At 40.3% G+C, this 23,963-nt stretch overlaps 1 long non-coding RNA gene across 2 annotated transcripts in view; it reads right to left on the bottom strand.

Moving 5' to 3' along the window:
• LOC143693470 (uncharacterized) overlaps positions 1-21,290 on the bottom strand; it is a 55,743-nt gene extending 34,453 nt beyond the window's left edge. Inside the window, exons 1-5 of one of the 2 annotated variants that reach the window (XR_013181169.1) lie at positions 21,051-21,290; positions 20,594-20,784; positions 18,738-18,876; positions 10,227-10,368; positions 3,152-3,294 (exon numbers count right to left, since the gene is read on the bottom strand). This is a non-coding gene — a long non-coding RNA (uncharacterized LOC143693470). The remainder of the gene's footprint in view (positions 1-3,151; positions 3,295-10,226; positions 10,369-18,737; positions 18,877-20,593; positions 20,785-21,050) is intronic. The other variant, XR_013181170.1, reaches the window with a different exon arrangement.
• Positions 21,291-23,963: the final 2,673 nt, after the last annotated feature.

Genomic DNA, 23,963 nt, shown 5'->3' with positions numbered 1-23,963 from the left:
TATAATTCAACTGTAATGCATGAATAAATTGTAATTTAGATGATTGCATGCATGTACTATCGTATCAAAGCTAAAATGAGATACTTAGATAATCATAGCTTTCTCCTTTTTTTTTTTTTGTCTTTTTTTTTCTCTCCACATCTTTCTCCCTTCTAACAAGGGGATTTGTATGTCATGCCTTATTCTAAGATTGTCTGTAAAGGCAGGACTGGTTACAAGGCAGAACACTGACAAATTGGTGATGGGGAAAGGACTGCATAGGCACAAATGCAACTGGCTTTTTGGACAACCAGAAGCATGTTAAAACCTGTTAAGCAAAAAGAGAAAGGGAAAGTAAACTGCTGTTGCTAGGGCACCGCCGTGGGACACAAAAGAGCTGGATTCAAGTTCCTTCTGTGCAAGAAAATCCCTCTGACTCATCAGACACATGCTTTCTGTGGTGGTTTGTGAGATAGCAGCCCCAGGGAGAACTGAAGTAACACATCCAGGCTTTGGGGATCTGCAAACTTGGTTGCATACCTTTGCAGTGTCCAAGTACATTGCAGTGTTCTGGAACCAAGCTCACAGGCTGTCCATTGTTTATTGCTCCTGTTCCAACCTGGCAGTGCCACAGGTGCTCAAACAGGGCTTGGTGCAGGGCTGAACCATTAACAAGCACCAGGGATATAAGCTCATGGACCCTGTGGTTGATGAGTATTTTCACTAAGGGAGAAGTGACAAAAAGAACTGGTGAAGACCAATTACCTAACGGAAACTTCCAATGTCATTCTGTTTTTCAAGCACAGGATCTGTAGTTCTCAGATAACAATATTGATTGTATGGGGAAAAAACATCATAAGCCTAAACTGATGCTATTTATACATTTATTTTGGAATAGCTTTTAACTGGTTGGTCATCAAATTGTTGGGAAGGCAGCAAGAAACATGATGATTATGGGTAGGTTACAACATAGCAGGTAGCGTTGGGATGGCTCTTGGCTTGGCCAGATTGTAGATATTTCAGCTGAAGGAGTTGTTGACATAGGACATCCCCTTGGGGAAAATGGCTTTAATTTAGTTAAATGCCACTAAATTTTTTTCATGATGTTATAGCAAATACTCCAGTTATGTGTGCATATTCTATCTTGTGGTTTGCTAGGCATTCTAGACATGGTATCATTACAGAGAGAACCACAAAAATGCTTTAGATTCTTTGGAAAACTGAAGAGAAGAAAAAGACCTCAAGAGATCCAAGAAGAGGGAAAAAAGAGATAAAGAGAGAATAGGCGGTTTGTTATCCATCCTGTTCTTGGAAACTGAACCAACAAGACAACAAGGGCATGGGACAACAAGGGCGCGTATTTATAGAGCACAATAAAAGGCCTCTGTGCGGCCATGTCTGCGCAGGGCAGATGAGCAGCGCAGTTCTGGGAAGAATTACATAAGGAGTCTTGTGTACACGTGCCCGTGAACACAGAAACCCTCATTTGCACACATGCCCACACTGCATGCCCAGATGATGCCCCTCTTCACATAAAAATCCTCTCAGTCTCAGTCAAGAAACTCCACAAACGCTTCAGAGGCAACACATGAGAAGTCCTGTTTCCTATAGTGCCAAACCACCCGAGTCATAAGCAGCCTGTGAGCAGGACTGTGAGCAATTTTTCTCAGAAACAAATCTATTTAGCCTGGCTTCAGCTCAAGAAAACCAAGAGTAATTATACACAGACATTTAAGTGCATGTTGTGGACTTGACAGACTGGAAGAAAGGCAGCTTGCAGTCACATCCATTCAAGAGCACTGTAAATTAGAGAATCTGCTAGCAAGAGGCTTTCAGATGGGTTTGTTGTTCGTGTCCATAGCAGCTTGCCATGTGTCACATCTGCAGTCCACACAGCCTCCAAAATTTCAGTGCCATTCTTGTGTTCAAGTAGTAACTAGACTGCATCTTCTCTGAGAGCTAAATGTCAACAATTACAATTATCTGGACACCCCAAAGCTCTTGCAGTCTCATCCCCTCTCATATTCCTTCTCTCCAGCCTTTAATTATTCTGCTGTGTTGACCACTTAGCACAATAAAACAAAATTCCTTCATCACAACCTTTAGCCTTATCTCTGGTATAAGAATATGGTCTGGATACGCCATTCCAAAGGTGCCCTGTTACACACCCATTTTCTTCTTCCTCCCTTGTACAGGCTTCCACATCTTTAACTCCTTCCTTGACAGATGCAATTATCTGTCCTAAAACAGTTTTTTATTTTCTTTACAGCTTTTACAAAATTACCGTCTTTTTCCCCCCTGAGTTCTCAGAAACAGGTGATCAGAGATGTGTGATGAGATGATGCTAAAAATCTTACTTTTTTCCCTCTCTCTGTGTGACCCACAAACTTTCTACTTGGCCCTCTTGTCTTTAGACCTCTTTAGCAACAGAACTCCTGTGCCATATTGCATCCAGCTCCATCTCCTATCTCTGCTAACATCTACATAGGGACAAAACCCAAATCTCCATCCACACCAAATTCTTTCTATGTGCATACCACCCCATCTGTGTTGCAGAAGCAAATGAGAAGGACCTGAGCTCTGGCACCCCCAAGATCACCAACATCTGTACTGTCTAATGAGGTGTGAGCCTCAGCTCTCTCCAGCTATCAGCATTTCCCAGCATGGTACCCTGTTCATCCAGGAGTTAATAGGTTTGTCTACTCATTGGTTAGGATCAGAGTTAGAGAGCTGTTTGTATTGCCAGTTGGCTACCACTTCTTATCTCCATAATTCCACTGTGCAGTCTTCTAGGCCCTACAAGTGATTCTGCGCTGTAGCCCTTGGCCCCTTTCACAGCCCAGAAATGTTACCTCTGGTCCAGACTGTGAAAGTGTTTTTAAAGTGCCTCCTCTGAGCCACCAGGGCTGATTGTAACAGGCCAGCATCAGGTTCTTAGAAAATAAGAGTGAACTTTTAAAACACCGCCAGACCATAGTTGGAGATTTGAGCTAAGTATTTAGCTTTTGGATATAAAGGAGCATCTTTGTCTTACTTGAAGAGTTTTCCATAAGAACTGCAAATTTTCACTTCAGTGTCTTAGCAACCTTCCAAAGCATAGCCTAGGAAGTAAAACCACCACAGAAATATTTGCAGAGGAAAATACCTGGTAACCTAAGCAGGTTGAACTCACCTGGCCAGCTGTAGGTATCTAAAACAAAATCAGTTCTCTTCAAAGTCAGTAGAAGACAATTTGCACTTATAGGGTGCAAAATATGTGGCATTCATTAGCATAAGGCAAATTTTGTCCTACAAAAATCTATTTCTCTTAGGAACCTGCAGGAAGAAAGCCAAAATTACTAACTCAGACTAGAAGAGCGAGGCAAAGAAGATGCTGGTGTGGCACAGGAGAATGCTGGGCAGTCGAGTGTGACATTTGCTGTAAGGGAGTTGCAAGGCCCTCCACATGCTTAGCTATTATACAGGCCATGAGTAATTGTCCTGGCTACTTTCCCAGGCTCTTGCTGTGGGTGGTCCTGCCCCACAGCATGGATGGCAGATCAGTGTCCCCCAGCCAGCTGTGCAGGGAGCATGGGGTCACAGGGCAGGAGGAAAGGCCCAGTGCAGTGCTGTGGAAGGGTGCTGGACTGCATCCTCCTTGCCTGGGTGCTGGGCAGGAGCCATCAGAGTTAGCATCCCCTCCACAGAGGGCAGTTCATGCAGATTTTTCCTTTGTGTTTGAAGCCAAAAAAAATCAGACTCACTGTGCTGCAAACTGCTTCAGGCACTTTTTGTCTTTCAGTGTTACCTCCTCTGAAGGATATTCTAAGATAAGGAGAAGAAGTATCACTAGCCAGCTCATTTCTGCACACTGAGTGCAGTGTGGGCCTGACACACAGATGCCCAGGTCCCGTACACTTACTGACAGCTAGCTGCAGCCAACACAAACCCCATGTGCTGTTTGGACTTTTGGTTTTTAGCACACAGGCTGGAGAGAGGATTTCAGTCACTTGCCTGGAGCTTGACTTTAAGGAGCAGCTGCAGGAAAAAAATGAAGCGACTGTACCATAAAAAATCAGCCAAAGCCAACAGCACAAAACCAAACCACAGGATATGGGTACTGCACTTGAGAATGCTAAACCAGGGGAAACAACTCACTGAAATATCAAACAGCAATATACCTTTAGAAATAGCAGCTTTTGATGTGATCACTTCTCTGATATACATCACAGGTGCTTCAATCAATTGATTTCTCTGCTATATGTCCTGCACCCCAACAGGTCAAGCAGAGAGGGTAGAGTTTGGCCAGGCAGGAATGATTAACCAGGTGACTTCAGCTGCAAGAGCTGACATCTGACAGCAGGAAAAACAGATGTGGAAGAAAGAGCCTAGTGTTCTCAATCTAAAATACTGGCTCTGTTCTTCCTGGGGCGAGCAGTTAAAAAAAATCAGAAGCAAAAGTACACATGCTAAAGCTAATTTCACGGCTGAGAAGGGTCAGATAGCAGGACCTCAATCCTAGGCAAAGGTCTTCCCCTGAAGATTTTTGATAGGCAGAGGTTTGTCATTTGGTTTCCAGCCCCACGGCTTCCTTTCTCCATCAATTTCACTGACTCCACGAGTGTCCAAAGACTGTGCTCATGTCTGAGTGCACCAAAGGACTACAAGGCTGATGGTGAACAGAGCAGCTGCAAACATGCAAACTCCTTCCTTAGAGGAACACAAGTTAGAGAGCAGGATAACATTTTGACTTTCTGAAGGCAAGTAGCCCTATCTTCCTTAATCCAGCTGCCCAGCTCATACCCTTGCAAAAAATGCCCCAGATTTTTTTATTTTCTATTACACCAGTAATTAGGACTTGAGAACTGGAGCCATTTCTCTGCAAATAAACGAGGCCATAATGAGTGTTCTTTGTCTTCAAGTGATTAAGGTTTAGACAAGATTGGTTTCAAAATGAAAACAGATGAAGCGACTTCACCAATTTCATATAGACACTCACAGCAGAGAATTTTTAGGTGTGCTTTCAGATTACAATGGAAATCAGGTTTCAGTGTTATGTAAGTTTTTTGGGATTAGCAGAATATCAGTATTTTCAGTAAACAAGGGAATTAGTCTCCACATTAGAGAAATTTCCATTCAATATTCATTCTCATGCTATAAATCTTACCCAACCAGGAAAGAGAAATTATTTCAAGTTACACAAACAACAGATGAACATTAAAAGTCAGATATTAAATTTGCTCAGTTCTAACAGGTTTAATGAGTGCTTACTAGTATTTTCTTAGTTAAACCTACTTTTTACTTACTTTCTTTGTATTCTCTACCATGTTTGATTCTTGCTCCTGCTGAATCTACTTGGCCATTCATACCTCTGCCATCTTTTATGTGTTGTTTTGCACTTGACTACAATTGGGACAGAAAAATCTTAAATTTCTCCAAACAGCAAGAATAAGATGTTGAAAAACAATAGTGTGGATGAGCTCTGAGACTGTTTCAAGCCCCCAGGCCAATCATTTACTACCTGCAAGTGGGAACAAAAAAACTTCTCTTCCTCACATGTTTCTTGATTCAAAGAGCACTAGGAATTGTTGCATAATTTTGTGTATTTCAAAAGCATATTCTAACCTGTGGTAGGGCTTATATTAGACAGAGAAATTGATAAAGATGCATGGTGTATTTTTTATGGAAGGTAAAGGTAAATCATATTCTTTTTATTTAAAGGTCATACCGCTTCTCTCTCACCTTCCAAAGTGCGGGCTTTTTTATTTTTCCATGCTTAGTCCTCAATATAAATGGAGAATATGTAACACATCAACATTTTTTGAGACTGATGACTGAATCATGGAGCCAGCAATCTTGGCCAGCGTTTAGCAGAATGTGAGCTTTTCACACAATGTGGTACCTAAAGGACCTAATTATGTCTTTGGGTATATAAGCTAGGGGAAGTGATGCAGAAGTGGGGAAGCAGTATTAACAGGGTTTTATAGTGCTAGTGAGACATTTACAAATTCTACTCGGTTTTGGTAGACGTATTTCAAAAAAAAAGATGGTGAAACTAGAGAAGGGAGCTAATATTCTGCATAACAGTGATGGTGAGAGTCATCTCATCTAATTTCAGCCACCAAAGATCTAGGTGCCTAGTCCAAAATAGAAGTGCAATCCATGGAGGCAGATAGGTGTCTCCAGAGAATGATTCATCCCACTCTAAGAGAGGTGTCTAAAACAAGTTGGATGAGTCTACTGAATGAGTCATCTTCTTCATTGACTGCAGGAGGACTGGAGAAAACTACCTAAGGCTAGATGTTTCTCATGTTTAGGTAGCAGAAGATACATCTCATCCCAAGTGACTACACTTCCCTCCCATGCATTTGATACAACCAGAAGGAGTCTGGAGTTGATTTGATTATACATACCACCTTGACAAGATAGGATAGTTTGGAAAAATCTTAATGAAGGGCATGGTGGGTTATCCCGCATGTGAAAAGCCCAGACTAAGGGATGTGCTGCATCTCTACAGCAAAATCTGAAGGTGGTACAGAATACATTGGTATAACCACAAACCCCAGATAATGGAGATCAGACCAGATTTCTGAAGCAGTCCATCCCAGCTTTTAGCTCTGTCTCATGTCTAGAGTGGTATTCTGTGTATAAGATGATTCCCCTCAGAGCAATGAGTATTGACAAAGCATAAAATAAATGAGGAGACAATTTGTCAAAAGAAAAATCCAAATATCTCTAATAAAACTTAATTTTGGGGGAGACAAAAAAGGGTGTTTGCATCTCTGGGATGGTTATTTGAAAATACCCTTGCTTTATTGCACAATTCTAGTCCTATGTCCTAAGAGGAAAGAAGACTCACCTGGACTTATAGATGGTTTTCGATTATCTTCTCTGGTCTGAAAGTCAACAGCAATTGGTGCCTTTAAGGATAACCAGTCACTGCTGAAGCAAGGTAATTATATGAGGGCAGCTAATCATTATTCACAAATAATTTTGGGGTTGTAAATCCACAGATGTCATGTCTCTTGGTGAAAGTGTATTTTTAGCTGTGGAGCACATTGGCCTTTCCTGTCTCTGTTTGCTCTGAAATTAACATTAATCAACTTTTGGCTCTGTGCATGCAGTATCACCCCAACCAGGTAATTACAGCAAATTTCTAAAATAAAGACAAAAAAAAAAGTCAAGTTTAAAACTCCTTGCTTTCAACCTTCAGTGTTTGGTCACTCATTTCTTTTGGTATTGTATCTAGTGCTCATTAGTCACATTGAAAGTTAAGGATGTGTGTGCCTGGAAATGTGTCATTTTCCCTAGCACATCAATCATTTAATACAAGCCATTACCTCTCCCTATGCACCTGGCCTCTCATAAAAATAATAAAACATAGGCTGCATGTACAATGCTCTGTGAGGCAGGATAATCATCCCAGAACTCTTCCATGGACTGACAACTTTTGTAGTAGTTGCAACTTTCCATTATGTTGTTGAGAAAGGATATATTTAGCTGCTATATTACAGGTAAATTATATGGAGAAGAGCAATAATACTTCAAATTGTTACCACATAGAAACCATTAAAATAGTTACAAAAAGATGCAAACAAACCTACATATCTTCTTGCATTCTCCAAGTTTGGAGAGGATGAAACCTCAGTGGCAGAAGACTTAGTTTAGCCAAAAGATGCCAGATATTGTGACTCTGAAGACTTCAGTGGAGACACAAAATATGGCTGGTAAGTTTGATATAAATTACAAATATTTATTTTAGCAAAACTGACAAACAGACTATACTCACCCCATCACCCCACCCCCAGCAACCCTCCCCAAAAAACCCAAGCTCAGAAACAAAAACCCCAAAAAAAGAAATTTAGAGCATCTCCATGGAAAACCGCACTTCCCCTCCCAGCTACTGCAAGTGAAGGATGCTGTTGGCCCATTGTTCATGATGTATGCTGCAGTTTGGTTTTTTCCCCCAGTTTTAGTAAGTGACTACAGTGCAAATTGATGTTAGGCTAAGGTTTCCAGCTCTGGTTCCTGTGCCAGCACATATTTGCAGGAGTTAATGTCTGGAGCAGACTTGCTCTTCCTGACATCACATCAATAGGAAGTGCATTTCCTACTCCTGAAAGGAGCTCTTGACCATTGGCAGGTGGTAGCTTTGGGTCAGCCCAAATGTGAGCAGGAGAACAGCATACACAATAAAGGCTGCTGTTCCTCCAGAATTTCTAACATAGTATTAACATGTCTCTACCTCTCCAATCATTGCACCATTCCTGGACTCCACAAGCTTTTCCTCCACTCTGACACGTGGAGGCACAGGTCTAAGAACCTGCCACTCTAATGGCACAGGTCAAGAACCTGAGCATTGCAGGCTAGTTTGGATAATAACTACTTCCCTGTCTCTGCCACTGGGCTAATACCTGTTGTCCCTTATATTCAATTTTATGTCCTAGAAGTCCTCCTGCGGCCCACACATTTTATCGCAAAACCCCCCTCCTCCCCCTCCCGCCCCATTTTCAGGATAAACAGAGGCAGCTCCACTTCTTTTTTCGAGGATAAAACTTGGCTGTGTTGTGCTTAGCTGTAAGAAGCTCTCCATCAGTTGTTCTCAGAGTCACACCTGTACCAGGCTCCTCACTGCCACCACCACAGCCAAGTGTGCCAAAGACACTGAGCCTTGCAGGCAGATGGCCAGTCAGCTCCCACCAAGCACAATTTCACCTCCAGAAGAACATCCATGATGAACTTTGGTCCTCAGACCCTCTGCCACATGCCTTCCTCACACGGATTTGTGACAGCTCTGGGTGCCACACAGTGAATTTTCATTGTGGCAAACCAGCCTGTCAGAAGACAAAGTTCATAGCCTCACCCACTCAGTGGGATGCGTGACTCAGACAGCGATAACCGGTGAATCATCTAATAGTCACCCAGAGCGCTTTTTGCATGAGCTCTTGCAGGGAAAACCTCCTGATAGTAGATAGGTGGTTCTTCACTTTCTGTGTCAGTACTGAAAGTCAGCTAATGACACCACCCAGCACAGGAGGAAGGGGGAGGCTGGCTGCTCAGTTTTCAGCTTTGTTACTCAACTGAGACAGCAGTCTTTACAGAAGTTCTCAAAGTATTACTACTCTGAAGAATGACATTTTTGACATGACCTTTTGTCTCAAATTTATTAATAATGATAGCCTCCATACTATTTGAAAATTCATGTGGTAGGGGGCAGTGTAGATTCTTGACCAGATTAGTCATGACATATAATATGATACATGCATAATGCCCATAACACTAAGCTAAAAGAATCAAAATTTATGAATATTAAGACACTTGATAGTTATACCAAACACAGGTAGAAAAAATATGTGAATATGAAATCTATTTTAAAAAATTAGTAAATTTAGGACCTTTTTTATTCCCTTTCTTCAGCACTCAAGAACACAACAGGTATCTCATGATCAAAACTGACTTGTCTGTCTCTTAGGAGCACCAGCCATTTGATTGTCAATAGTAATTTTTTTTGGAGGGGGCCCTGTAAAGGGGCCTGAGGCAGAATAATAACCCAACAAAATTTTTAAATAATTAATCCTATCTGGAAGCATATAAGCATATTTGCATAGTTCTTATATTAAAATACTCTTACAGATCTGCAAATAAATATCTTTCTTTGCCACATCTTCCTTTAACATGGAGCTGCCGGATTCCTTAATTCCATGTGTTTAGCTCTGCCATATCTTTACCACTTACAAAATGATCTTTTGAAAATGGTTTACAAGCCATTTTCTAAATCACAAATCTGTTTGTGATTTCCTTAAAGTGATGGGAATATCTGTCCTCAAACACACTGTTTTGCCTCATCTTTCCTGGATAAACTTCAGTTCATCTCCATCTACATAACTCATTGCTGATGATCCCTTACCTTGCCTGCACCTCATTACAATGTATGTCATTCATTTCAGATCTAAATTTATCCCTTCTGCTCACAGACATCATATTATCTGACTGCAAACTACTGAAATCAGAAATGCTGAGTCCTAAAGTCTGAGGTTATGGAAAATTTAGTACATGTTAAGAATAATCCCATATAATTAAAGCTTTCTCATTGGTTTAGTCATTTTCCTCATTTAAAGTGTTAGCTAAACATTTCACGGGTCAGTGTCAAAAACCATTAGAATTTGGCAGTTTCTGAAAGCAGGATGGGCCACAAATTGTCCCACTAAGTAAATCATACTGGATGGCTTACAGTAATGAGATACCAAGTTTGTTTCTAGGTCACTCACCTCAAATACACTCTGGTTGCCAGTTCCTGAAATTCATTGTAATCCAATTGTGCTCCATGTGCATCCAAAGGTAAACAATTTGGTCACTTTACTCTGTGACCAAGGTTTGAATGATCATGTAAGTGGAAACTCAGCATCATTTCTGTAAGAGATAAAAATATTTTGACAGAGGTCAAAGTTTTTAGAAGCTCTGTGGGGTAGACTGTGATTGCACGGAGACTGAACAGTATAATGATAGATAGTCCATTAACCCTGTCACTTATGGTCTGTTATTCCTTTCTTTTGTGAACCTGGACTGAAAGGGAAATTATTGAAACCTTAGTCTCCTTTCCCCACTCTTTTTTCCTTCCCATATTCTTCTGTTGGGCAAACCATCTCTGGGTTGAAGACTTCTGTGGTTGAGCTGACTCCAAGAGAGTTGCCTGGGATGAGCTTTGGGCCCATGCCTTAACAAGTGTAGTAAGGCAGATCTGTAATTTTTCTACTGGCATAAAAGCATTTGAACAGACAAAACCGCACATGCCGGGAAGTGAAACTTTGCAAATGCAAGTACGATTTAATTAAAGCTGTAAAGAGGCCTGAAGGAGAAAAATAACATATTATTAGCAGCTTGAATCTGTAGCTGGCCTTGGGTCTGTACAACAAGCCAGCTGCACTTATGGTGTGAAAAGGAAGCTGGCCAGTGGCCCTTACCCAGCTCAGCTACAGTCTTCCAAAACACACCCTTTCTCATGCCTCACATCCTTGTGGCACATCGAGCACTAAAAAAGCTTCCAGTAATACTATGCCTCTGGCCTATATAAAATGAAAGAAATTCAAGTCTAAACTTGCTTGCTCTTGCTTTTGGAGGTAACAAATGAACTGTGCTGTGCTAATAGAAATTCTGCTAATACAAACACAAGGAGAAAGCCTACCACTTCTGAGCAACAAGCATTTTTCCCCTTTAGCTGTATAACTACAGCTTTTTTTCTGATCATCACCAGGCACAGAATCTATCAGCTGCTTCCATTGGTGTACCATGATGACAAGCTTTTGTCCTTACCACAGATATTCAAAAGACTGTAAGAACATTTTGGACCCTGTTGTAAAGTTAAAAACATAAGCTGTCATCTGACTAATCTTTACTAACTCTGCTTGAAAGTTTTGGGATGTTAAACAAGTTGCTTAATGTCAGAACCAACAACTGATGAGAATCTACACAATCTTTTCTATGTTCTTTGAATCAACTGAATAGCACAGGTCAGACCTAGCACTTAAAATTTGAAATAATGATTGGAAAGAAAGTTGGAACTACAATGGTCATTAAAGAATAGCTCCAGCTTTTCATCTTCTTGGCCTCTCTGCTCCAAACTCATCCACCTCCATCCTTTTCTCAGAGTACTCTTAATGTAATTTAAGAATATTATTGAATAGAATGACATTTAAAATTGCCTAACTTGAAATTTGGGCAATTATCTGGGTTTTTTTCTCACTGATCATCTGGAATGAAAGATAGGGGGGATTGCAAAAGGAAGTGGCCTTTTAGAAAAGAGAATGTGAAAAGGAATCAATCTGCTTTATTGCAAACTAGAAATAGAAGTAGAAAGGGCAAAATAAGCCTTCTATAGGATGTATAGGTTCCATGTGTACTTGTATAAGTTAAGCCACTTAATACATTCGTAGGTCCTTCATACATTTACAGGAAGGACATTCTCCTAAGTGAAGATTTTTGAAGAACTAAATGGTCGCAGAAGTTCACACCTCAGCTGAATCCCAAATCTGTGGGGTGGAAAGGATGGCATTTCCAGCTCTAAAGGCAGAAGGTAAAGACCATAAGGGTAACTTCTTGTCTTGTTAGCCACTAGGGGGATCACATCATTTTTGCTAATTAATTAGTCATTTTTGCTAATTAATTAGTCAGACAGAAATGTAGGACTAGGGAACTGCTTCTGTGCCCACCAGGCAGTAGTGATAAGACCTGTTACCAGATGGAAAGAAGAGAGTTGAGGAAAGGTGACCCATGCTGTGCCATTTGGTCTGGCCAGAGAATAGGGCCTAGTCCCATGGAATTTGTTAGCACAGGCATAAGCCAAAGGCTTCAGGCAGAGTCCCTGAGGAATTGTGGGTCTTTCTTACATCTCTGATGCCTTTCCTTCCACTTTGTGGTACTTTGCTCACTGTAGCTGTTCTAAGTCAGATCATACAGGCTGTTTCTAGATGAAGAACCATGTGCTGAGTTTTTGCTCAGTGTAGCTCTGCAGGGCTCCCATGCATTGCTACCCTTTTGGAGTCTCCCTCACTGTAGGTCACAATAGTAGTAGTCATCTGATCAATTAAACTAAAGTTCGGTTTACACACATTCAGTAAAAGCCTGAGGTCTGAAAACAGTGTTTATGGGATGGAGCACAAAAATTAACACAGCCAGGTATATAGAGCAAACATTTTCATCAGCATGTCTCACTTTGTGACATTGCTTGGACTCTGATCATAAAGATGATTCTGCACTGGTTTCCCGCCAAAAATAAATGTAATTTCTTGAAAACAGAAAATGCAGTATATGCCAGTATATGTTATATGGATATAGCTAAAACACCCATGGCTCTAGAGCTAATGCATAGCATAGACTGTGTGTTGTGAACGTTAGTCAATTTATGTTACCTCACTCCTGAGATCTCCAAAGAGAGCACTGATGAAATACAAACAGTAAGAAGTTTAAGAGTTGCAAGGGGAAGGAAATGCTGAGAAACTAATAGAAAAATCACAATTATCATGGAAAAGGAGGGAAACAAGAGAAGAATGATGCAAAACACTGAGCAAAAACTCCTCTGTTTCTAAATGAGTGCAAATTTTCCCACCAAATAGTTTCCTGTTTACTTCTTTCTATGAGGTTCAGTTAATGGGAAATACAATAAATGTCAGTCCACTAGATGATGCAGAATAGGTTTGGTCAAACAATTTTCAGGTTATTAGAAACACAGAAAAATAGGTATGGAAGGAACTTCAGAGTTCATATCCTCACTGAAGCATTGTTTGGTTGGTGAAGGTAAAATAGAGTAGACCATAATGCATTTGACTTAGCACAACACACTCTTTAAAGTGCAGTGCTGCACAATAGCTGGCTCTAATTTTAAAACTGGCCTTGTTTTGAGTATGAGTTAGATTAGATGATCTCCAGAGATCTCTTTCCAGCTGAATGATTCTATGGTAATGTGAACAAAGTGATGATAAATGAGCAAAGGATTTGTGGAGGGAAAATCTGAAGCAATCTTGAAAAGAGATGGATGCTGGTCATTGAATAAACGTTGAATAAATTCACCATGTTGAACAGGTGGATGACAGATAAAATGTTCTGCAGAATTCTAACAATCTAAGCTCTAATACAGAATTGCTTCTGGCAAAATTTGTAGATGTCATTGATGGGAGAGCCACAAAAATTATTCAAGGTCTGCAGAAAGTGCGTTACAGTAAGAGTCTTAGCAAGATCTACTAGTTTAGCTTCTCTAAATGTAGACTGAGAGGTGATTTTGTTGGTGTGTAAGCACATTTATGAGAAGACAATACCAGACAGAGAACTTGTAAGCAGAGAAAGGCAGAGTGAGAATGAGGATCTGCAATCTGAAACCAGGCCAATCATACACATGAGACACAACTTCTTCAGTTCTTTCTTTTTTGGTAGGAAAGGTAGAGGCAAAAATGATAATGAACATAAAGGGCAATGATTACTTCTCTCTTCTATGTGATAATACTAGAAGTTAACAGGTTCAAAAGAGAGCAGATGAGAAAACTGTAATGACCCATGATTTTTCACAAAGATCACTGGCCTTACAAATGAATTTACATTTACCCTTATGCTCTGCATTTTTGCTTATTTCTGGTCTTTAATTTTAGGGTTGTTTGTTCCCAGCAAACAGCTTACTTGTCAAGTCCTTCACGATGTTGGGACTGAACTCCTGAGTGGAGTTGACCTTGTTACTGAACAAGAGGGTGAGTACTACTCAGAGCACAAAACAGTGATATGGAGGCCTTTGCTTTGCCTCTGCTTCCCTTTGTGACTTTGGATAGGTCACTTGAGTGTAAATTCTCAGAGATCCTCAGGTGGCTTAATGCCCTCTCAAGCATTGTTTTAATGGAAACTGAGTGTCTCTCAAGCTTTAAAGACTTGGGTTTGAGTTGTCTTTGTACAGCAGCACACCTCCACTTCAGACACTTGACAAGGAAGCAGCACTGCAATACTATCGTGGCATCTCCAGTCAGCAGAGTATCTATAACATGGCTTTTTGTTGCGTTGGTCACTTGGTCATACTGAGGTACAAATATATATATCCTACATTATTAAAAACATGACCTTCCTTGAGCAATTTCCTCTATCTGGATTTTTAAAAATTAAATAATAACATAAAAATTCCCTCAAAGTAAAACATCAGCATTTAATTAGGACTGTAATATTGTCCTGGCATTTCTTACAGGGTGTCACCCATTGTTCAGGTCAAAAGTCATGGAAACATCAACATAGGAACCATAGTTTTATCTCCATTGTTTTGAACCTCAAATAATCTCTATTTTTTCACTGTACTGTGAATTGGCAGGCTTGATTATGTTCTTTCAACATCAAGCATCAAATAGTACAGTTTTCATACTACAGCCAGATTTTTAAAACCATCTTTATTCCAAAGTAAGGGGAAAGATCAATGAGATGCTTGTGCTGGAAAGCCAGAGCACTGTTGTCAGGTATCTGGCGCCTGACTTCCATGTCAGGTATACAGCACCACTGACACCCCTGTGGTTCAGCTGGGAAAAAAATCCCCACCCTATTAAATATGGTTAAAAACACATTGTGAATTTTAGTATGATTCAGTGCCTTACATATTTTGCCCTGACAATATTTCAGCAAGGATTTGACCTGCTTTGCTCACGTGTTTTTCCATCAATATGGATCAAAATCCATTCAAAAAGGACTAAAATAATGAAATATGTGGGAAACTAGCAAAAATGCTAGAGTTTTGGGGTTTTTATGTAGCTCAGAAGACCTCAGTAATTTATTTTAAACAGCTATATTAACCACATGTTGTGGTTGATCATAAACACACACACATATAAATGTGATATCTGAATTACGAATTGTCATAACAATTAAGTGGCATGAGTTTGGGGGGGAATCACAGTATTCATGAGTGGTAAAACTAGCAATGACTCATAAAAATGATCCCAGACAAGTACAAAGTTAGGGGGCAGTAGATGCAAATTTCAAAATCTTTGCCCAAGCTAGCAACCTGTTACTTCAAGTATTCCTAGTGGTTTCAGCATGAGTCAGGACTTGTCACAAAAGCAGCTTCCTACACCAATTGCCACAGTACTGGTTTAAAACTCTTGTAACAAGTCCTTTCAGGACAAAGAAGTCCTGAGAGGACTCAATGCTGGCCTGTGACATAAAGCCAAAAAAGATCTGGGTCATGAGGCACTGTTTATAGCTTGCAGAACATCAGGTGCATTTCTCCTGCTCTCCTTGGAGTGCTTTGTATTTCCTCCCATTGTCCCTTAAAAGCTGTCTGAGTCTTGAGTTTGGACTCTGTAGAAGGGCTTCCACATTCCCATCTTGCAAGCTCCACTTCCAAACGTAATCCTGCCATTTGGGACCCATAGGCAGCACAACCCATGCCTGAGCTGACTTTATGCAGATGCTGAAAATGCTCCTTCTTAGAGGCATTATAACTCCTCACACAGACCAAGACTGCAGACATCCATCCTCAAGGAATGTTGAGAATGCAGTATTAGAACAGCTGCACTTGGCCAGACAAAGACTGAATTTGGCAAACGTCTTCTGAGAATAGCCAGTGGTGAACATTAGGAGAAAGAGTAAACAAACTGCTTCTAAATAGAAAGCCTCTCTACATCAGCCTGTATATGAAATTTCTCAGCCAAAGATTGCATCTGGATCATCTCTTAAGTGTTGAAATGAGATTGAAGAAATACAAAATCCAAATAGGAAAATAGTCTGCTGATACTTTTCCTCTCGTTTTTTATCTGTTCACACAGCTTTGAATTCCATATATTGCACGGCCTTTTCATCCTCACAACAAGGAAGCATGCAATGATCTCTAAGACAACTCCAGGATGAAACAATTCAGCTTTCCCAGACCACCCATTCATTTACCCTAACAAAAGCCTCTACACATGTTCTTCTAAGAAAAGAATCAAACTGTGTTACTGTTAGAAGATGATGAGTTTGACCATCTCAGTTCTTGTAGAACTTCTCTGACTTTCTCTGGAAGCTTACTATGTCATTGACATAAAGAGTAAGATCTTTTAAATCAAGATATGTAGAGATATTGATTGTAATTTTTTTTTCCTGAACTCAGCACAAGAATATTTTCTTTAGGGTTTTTCTCATCATTATATCTCTTCTGATTAAGTGGATTTTCTCATTTAAGAATCAGGCTCATCCTCCTTCCATACGCTAGACAAATTCATTCATGCGTTATCTGTATCCTCTGATATTTCCTGAATCATGAGGGTTATTTGAGGTTCTCTTCAGTGTCACAGGGTATTCACAAGTCAGATTTGCCCTGAGGGTTTCCTTTCAGACATTGTTACCAAGTGTGTTCATGGTCTAACACCATGTTCATGGTCTAGGATTTCCTACAGGCCTTGCTGCAAAGCAAAAAACATACTTCCTGGAAATAGTAACCTGAAAAATGTTTTTTGCTGCATTGCAAATTCCTGTATTCTACACATTTTGTTTCTTCTGTATTTCCAAACGTCCTTAGAGTTTCCCTTTCTTTAAATGGTGACTTCTACTCATTTTCCAACAGTCATCTCTAGGTATGGATGAGGGGAACATTTTAGTAAAGGAGTCGAGATTTAATCCAGGTGATGATGCCCATATTCCAAGGAAGGTAATCAGCTTTTAGGAGAGGTTTAGACACCTTAATGGTGAATCCATTCCTCTGCAACATATAAGGAGAAGGACACAGAGAAAACAAAAGAAAAACTATCAATCAGCAAAGCAAGTTTTCAGCCAACAGAGTACTGGGAAAGGATAGGAATTGCCAAGTTTTGAGATGAGCTAAGCAGCAGAAAAGATTAAAACTGCAAAACTAAAAGAAGTCAGCTGGTGCTTCATTTAGGAGAAGACCCCCCAGATGTGATTATAGAACTACATCAGTCTCTTCTATTGCTACCAGGAAGATCACCACTATTGTAGATTGGGCAGAGTTTGGCCCAGCATTAAAGCAAAAGTGGACTAGGGGCAGGACTGCTTTCTGCAAAAAGTGCAGGAAATCTCAAGGGAAAACATCTTAGATTCTTGCATTTGCTGCAGGGAAAGAAGAACTGATTTTAAAATGGAGAGAGTCTGGCTATACATACATTGAAAATGTCACTTAGGAATAAAGTCCCTAACCATCAAAAAAATAAGACTGCAGAACATCCCCTCTTTCAAAATACTAAGGTAAAGAAGTTCTATTTTTAAGACAGAGGTGAAAGGAGTCATATCTTTGATATGACTGATCAGGCCATTGAACAAAACAGGCTAGAAAATTCCTTTAAATTTTATACAGTGAAATAAAAGCAAAAGTGAAGAAAAAATACATCCAAAGCCTTAGTGGAGACATACACCATAGCTCATTTATAGTTTTCAAAAGCAGCAATTTGCAGCATCTCCAGCACCAGACTATGTACTCAGAAGAGCATACACACATGTTGCAGATCTTAATCCAAAAATTATTTCCTCTTTACTTGAAGAGGAAATTGCTCTGATTGCTGAAGCAATTGCAGAAGCAACTCTAGCTCTCCAGGCACCAGAATGTGCCAACAGTTACCTTCCCAGTGCTTCTGATGTGATAGAACTCATTTCCTACTTTTGGTTTCACCAGCCCCAGACAGCAGTTGAACAGTGTCTGTAAACTTCTTCACTTTGCACTGCTGCAGCTTCAGTGCCCAGCTGAGCGTGTACTGTGCTTAGCTCCATGTCATAAATTTTGTATGGCAGCTGCTATGGAATTGCATCAGGTGGAAATAAAAGAACTGAGATGTGTGTATAACATGCTTTGCAGAAAAGGCCTCCATCAAAGACTTGAATATCATTGAATATTATTACTTGTTTGAAAAAAAAATCCACCAAACTTGATATACTGCAAACTCCAGGATTTCATCATAAATTCAAATATATTTCTAGCTCTGCAGTCAACAACACAGGCTGTACAGAATCCTAAGTTGCTTAATAGAAAAATCAGAGACAGGCATCACAATTTGCATTGCATTAGTTCCACCTCAAGAAAAAAACCAGGAGGAAGGTAATGAAATGGAACAAGTCTCATATTAAACAGATAGCTATTAAAGCTAGAAGAGGAGTAGAAAATAAGCTGAGAGAAATAAAATCTACTCCTTCAACAGCTTAATAACCGAGCAGATTAATGTTATTGAAATGGTGGTGATTTTTGGTCATGGGGATGAAGATGGAAAAAGGTTTTAAGTTTTTTTTTCATTCCAGCATTATAGTTAACAAATGAAAATTATGTGTTGCTATAGCCTTACCCTGTAGCTGTTTGGCTTGAACACTGCCACCTCCATGGTCCCAGGAGGGGACCATGCTTCTCCACTTCCAAAGACAGCTGTGTGCTCCTCTGCTTGGTTCTACACAACCTCTGGAATCCCCACAATCTTCAGTGAAAGACTGAAACAAAGTAGGGCAACATGACATTAGGTCAATTATCATAACACACAGAGTCAGACCATGGATACAATGGCCCCATATCCCATCTCTTAAGATACCCTACCAGAGACCTTTAATGCAGTGCATAAATAAAGTATGTAGTGTTATTCCTACCACACAATGACTTGTCTTAAGTGTTCTGCTCAGCTAAGAGGGAAGCTTATAGAATGTATTGGATTGTTTTTGGCAAGATTCTGGTAGCAGGGGGGAGGAGGAAGGCAGTGCTGCAGGGGTGACCTCTATGGGAGAAGGTAAAGGGCTGCCCTGTTCCACTCCCAGTCAGCTCTAGCTGACTCCACAACAGTCACCCAAAGGGACTGCTGCTCCTGGAGGACTCATGCTACAGCAGGAACTCCATGAGCAGGCTGTAGCCCATGGAGGACCCACACCAGAACACAGGAAAAGAGTAAGAAGGAAGGAGGAACAGAAGAAAAGAGTAAGGAACAAGGAGTGGCAGAAAGAAAGCACTACTACTACCCTTGACCCTAATGTCCTGCGCTGCCTGTTGCTTTGTCAAAGGAACTGAGTGTCATCTGTGGTAATATCAATAGCAAAATTATAGCAAAGGGAGTGGGGAGATGCTTTCCTTAAGTGTTTGAATGTTTGCTATCTTTGCTTTTCAATACCCAAATCAGTGTCTTTATTTAGAGCCATGAGTTTTTTCTTGCTTCTCCTCTTCCTATTTTCTTCCTCCTATCCCACTTGGAGAGACTGAGGGAGCAGCTGGGTGGATATTTAGCTGCCACCCAGGATCACCCACAACACATTCAACAACAGTAAGTTTTAGTGAGGAAACATATTACTCCAAAAATCTAAGTGTTATTTTATTGATTATTCTAAAGCAATTGAGACTTCTGTCTCTTCTGCTCTCTCAGAGTTTTGTTTCAGGTGCCAGTATTGTGCTGGGTCCCAATTTTATCATAGAGGAGTCTGACATTTGTGGTCTGAATGTCATTGTCTTGATAACAGATCTCTACAACACAACCAGTGTCTAAAGTTATGTACAATAATAGATGAGATTATAAAGTAACAATTGCTGTGATGGTTGGATGAGTTCCCGAAGCAAATATATCATATGGGCCAGATCCAGATATGGACTAAATGGCATAACTTCATTGGTAACTTCCAATTTCTGTACCTGTGGGAGCACAGTTCACAACCCCTGTACTCCCAGGCTCACCATGCAGGGCCCTGTTATTATAATAAAACTTATCATGTTGACCTCTAAGGCTAAGGTGAAACTCATCTCTAGCTGTAACATCAGCAGTAATGAAAGGCAGATGGGAAAAAAGGGCATTTTGTCTGTTCTGAGTAGACTGTGCATGTGCTCACTCAGCTCTGTGATTATCACTGATAAAGAATGTTTCATTTTGGTAAAGTTAAGAATTTTTGGTCATCACCCTGCGGGCTGAATCTTTCCATCTTTCTAGCACTGAACATAAGTCATGGGACTAAAAGTGACTTACTGGACAAGATTCTCAGCTGCTGGAAATTGGCATAGATTCACTAAATTAAATGGATCTATGCCAATTTATACCATCTGGAGGCCCAGCCCTGCATGAATAAATGTTAAACAAGCTGGTTTTAAACTAGGAAGATAATTTCACTTCTAACTTGCCTTCCAACACATCCTTAATAAATTGTCTAAACAAATTACATGATAATTAAAGGAAAATACCTGCCCAAGGAAATGTACTGCTCCTGTCCTTTCAAATGTTTTGAGGACTTCATTCTTGTAAAAGAGGTCTTAATTTCTTTTTGCAGTCCATTCTGAATATCCTCAGAAAATTCACAAGTTCAGGAATGTCTTCTCCTGTTCTTCATTGTGAAGGCAACTAACTAATCAACATAGGTCTGACATAGATTAATCTGGAATAAATACCAAGAGTGTAAGGGTTACTGTGACTCCTTGGGCCCCATTTCACTGAACTCATCATTCAGATGCATATCATTGTCACATCCCACAAGCAGATGGGCTGGGACCTGCTCCTTCGTGGGTAACATTAACTTATCTCAAGGGAACTAGGGGGAACAACAGACTAAAAAAGAGATAAATCACAAGGGTACACAAATATACAGTATAATCACACCATTTCACTCACCCTAGGGAAAGCATTGAGGTTTAAGTTGCTTACCAGTGGAATATTAGAGATCTTGTCAATGTAAATTTTCTCCAGTTCCAGTGACAAACAGATATTGAAAAAAAGATATCCTTCAAGAAAGATAAAAAAAGAAGTAGAAGCTGTGAAGTACATAAAAGATAAATAGGCTTATTCAGAGGATATGTCCTCCACGGTGAACACTGACTGAAAATTAACTGCATTCTGAAGAACAAAAGGAGGGGAAAAGTCTTGAGACTACCAGTCTCAACCAAATATTGCTTATGGACAAATATAATTTTAGATAATCAAATAAACACTCTGAAAATTGTCAGAAGGACAAACCAAGATGATGAGTGGTTGACTAATCTGTTTCAAACCTTGTCATTTGTCATATCATTTAACTAACTACTCATGAGTAACATTTTCTCCTAGCAGCTGGCTAACTCTTTCTATTGTGGTAGTGCCAAGACAGCACAGCTTACAACAAAATATTTCTGGATACTTTGAAGAGTTTTCTCTACTGAATGTCAATACCAAAGGCATAGGACCAGTAACCACACTAAGGCACTGGTCTTGCAAACTGTCTGGGATGTCCAGAAACAGAGCAGCCGGACACTTGACCTTTGAAGTGAAAAGAAACAGATTTGTTTGGTTTGGTTTTTTGTTTTTTTTTAATGAAGGCTTGGAAATGTGGCAAAATATGCAATGGGTTTGTCAGTGTAGTGAATTATTAGTATTAATGTTATTTATGCTTACAGTGACTATTTCCTTGGTAATGTTACATGATAAATGACAAGCAGATTATGACCTTGAATGATAACCAAGTGGTGATAACCCTGGGAAACAGTATAAATTGTCTTTACAACTTGACCTTGCTATTCCATGACATGTGAACACAGCTGTGGGCAGCACAGGTAAAAACTAGGAACCAAATAAGGACACTCACTTTCATGAATTTGCCTTCTTTGTAGAAATTTAAAGAAATGTAGAGAAATCAAATAAGGCAATCATATTTGCAAAAAACCTCTGAATACAGCGAAATCAGAAATGTCAAAATCTACATCTTGCTGACTCTTGTGGTCATTTCAGAATAAGACTAATGTTTAAAGCAATGTCAAAATAGAGGACAGTATTTGTTTTCAAATGTTTGACATACACTTTTCTCCATGTCTTCCAAGTTCCACTGTTGAGTGGAAACAGCACAGATTTCCAGTGATATAAAAGCAACCCACAGCTACAGGCACAACTGCACCACCCAAAATAACCAAATTACTGGGACTTACTGTAGTATCACCTGCTAGATAAGCAGAAGCAATGGTGTCATTGCAAAGTTTTGCATCTTTTCTGTGCTTTTATGAAATCAAATGGAGGCACCAAATATTTACTGGTCTTTCCAAATAAGTGCCTAAATTTTCCCAGTTCTAAAATGCAGACAGTGCTAAACCAGATTATTTTTAAAATGCTCTGAAACATACAAAACCGTATCAAGGTTCCTGATTAATGACTTGCAATAAATTAGCCTCTCGCTCCTCACTGACTAGTGTTTAATACAAGACATAAAATGAAGCTGAAACACTTGAAGGTTTAAAGGGAACAGGTTCATAGAGATATCACTTAAATGCTATTTCCTCAGTGCTACAAACTGATAAAGACATATCCTATGATGAATTTGGTCCATACCAAGGTGTTTTATGACTGTTCATTCAGATGTTTAAAAATAACCTAGCATTATTGCAAAATCTATGTGCCATTTTTATACCAGCAAGATGCAGAACTATTTGTTTCAGCACACACTACCCGAGGGAACTTTCAGTAAAGAGATGAAAAATGTTATAGGGTTGGGTTTTTTTTTTCTTTTTATCTTTGCCTAATTGTGTCTCCATTTTACACTACACTCTTTATTCTCTGCCCTTTTGACATAGCCAGCTGCCTTTTGGAGCTCTGTGAAGAAGCAGGCTGGCTTCACGCTGTAACAGGCACCAGCTCCCAAAGGCTGGTCTATTGATGAGTCACATTGCTGCTGTGTGCCTGCAAGCACATCACACACGTTCCTACGCTGCTTCCTTTCAAACTGCTGGGGGGCAGAGGGGAAAAGTGTGTGTGCAGCATAAACCTCAAAAACAGCCGTGGTAGCAAAATCTCCTGCCCCATGGAAGAGCACAATAACCAGTGACAGAGTGGAATGTCTGCTTCAGAGTCAGTGCAGGTTCATCCTGTTGTCCGCTGGGCAGCCAGGGGAAGTGACGTCAGGTGCACACAGCTCTTGTTTGAAGGCAGGGAAATACACCAAGACATTTCAACTCAGGCAGGAAGTCTCTTTGTTAAAGATTGGGCTATACTCACGTCAGGCCTTGATCCACCCCTTTCCCCAGCTGGCCATCCCCAGTTCACCCTGAGCCAGGGCTACCACCCTCAGCTCAGAATGCACTGCCTTTGGAGAGGCTCAGTGCCACCACGGCCAGGCTTGCTCTGAAGAACACAGCCAAGCTGTCAGGAAGAAGTATTCTCACACAGCCCTTCCTCTCCAAGCTCTTCTTTAAGAAGTTCTCAGCCTCTCTATTACCACACTTCAAAACTGCAGCTACCCAAAGCAGCAAGCCTCAAAACCAAAAACTGCCCTACTGCTGCACTGTCTTGCATGCACATACACCCCGAGAATTTCCATTTTCTCTATCATTTGGCAGTATGCAAATATCAAACCAGCATTATGAAATGGTCACTACTGAACATCCCCTTTCAGACGGGCATTGTGTGGGGACACACATGCCAGACCACTCTTGGCATTCACTCGATTATCCTGTGTGTACTCAATGAGGTTTTCCCTCTTCTGTTTTCAAATGCCACTCCACCATTGTTCCAAGGGTCTTCTCATCCCCAATACGTGTAAATCCTCACTGATACCCACAGCCCCATGGCTGTTCAGGCAAGGCACAGAACAACCTCTCA

Source organism: Agelaius phoeniceus, chromosome 2 (assembly GCF_051311805.1).
Source record: "Agelaius phoeniceus isolate bAgePho1 chromosome 2, bAgePho1.hap1, whole genome shotgun sequence".
NCBI lineage: Eukaryota > Metazoa > Chordata > Aves > Passeriformes > Icteridae > Agelaius > Agelaius phoeniceus.
This window is presented reverse-complemented; position numbering and strand designations above follow the sequence as displayed.